The 589-nt window shown below is 32.4% G+C and overlaps 1 non-coding gene across 1 annotated transcript; it reads right to left on the minus strand.

Moving 5' to 3' along the window:
* Positions 1-282: 282 nt before the first annotated feature.
* On the minus strand, positions 283-389 carry LOC118526361 (U6 spliceosomal RNA). The gene has a single exon (XR_004912570.1). It is a non-coding gene; the product is annotated as a U6 spliceosomal RNA (small nuclear RNA).
* Between the last annotated feature and the right edge of the window lie 200 nt (positions 390-589).

A 589-nucleotide genomic window follows, 5' to 3' on the forward strand; every position in this document is an offset into this window, starting at 1 on the left:
TAAACAAAGTTTGTTAAATCCAACCACTAAACAATGAAAAATACTACTCAGAAATGAAAATGAATGAATTACTGATACATGTAATAACATGATGAACCTCAAAAGCATCATGCCAAGTCAAAGAAGTCACCCACAAAGGCTACATGCTGTATGGTTCCATGTATATGATATCTTATTACTTGTTTCATTGTTGTTTCTGGAGATTTTCTGTTTCTTTCTTGTCTTTATCACTTTTGGTCTTTCCACTCAAAGAGTCCCCTTTAATATTTATAGACTTTTTAAAACAATATGAAATTCTTTGCAAATTTGTGTGTCATCCTTGCTCAGGGGCTAAGCTAATCTTTTCTGTGTCATTCCAATTTTGGTATGTGTGCTGCCCAAACAAGCACTATATGATATATTTTTTTAAAAAAACAAAACTATAAGCAACAGGGTCAGAATTGCCAGGAGTTAGCATGAGGTAACATTTTGGGGATAATCAGACTATTTTATATCTTGAGTGGTTGGTCGTTACATATCACAAAACTCATTGAGCTATACATCTACAAAGGGTGAATTTTAAAAATGTTTGAATGTACACACAATTGTA

This window comes from Halichoerus grypus, chromosome 11 (assembly GCF_964656455.1).
Source record: "Halichoerus grypus chromosome 11, mHalGry1.hap1.1, whole genome shotgun sequence".
In the NCBI taxonomy this organism is placed as follows: domain Eukaryota; kingdom Metazoa; phylum Chordata; class Mammalia; order Carnivora; family Phocidae; genus Halichoerus; species Halichoerus grypus.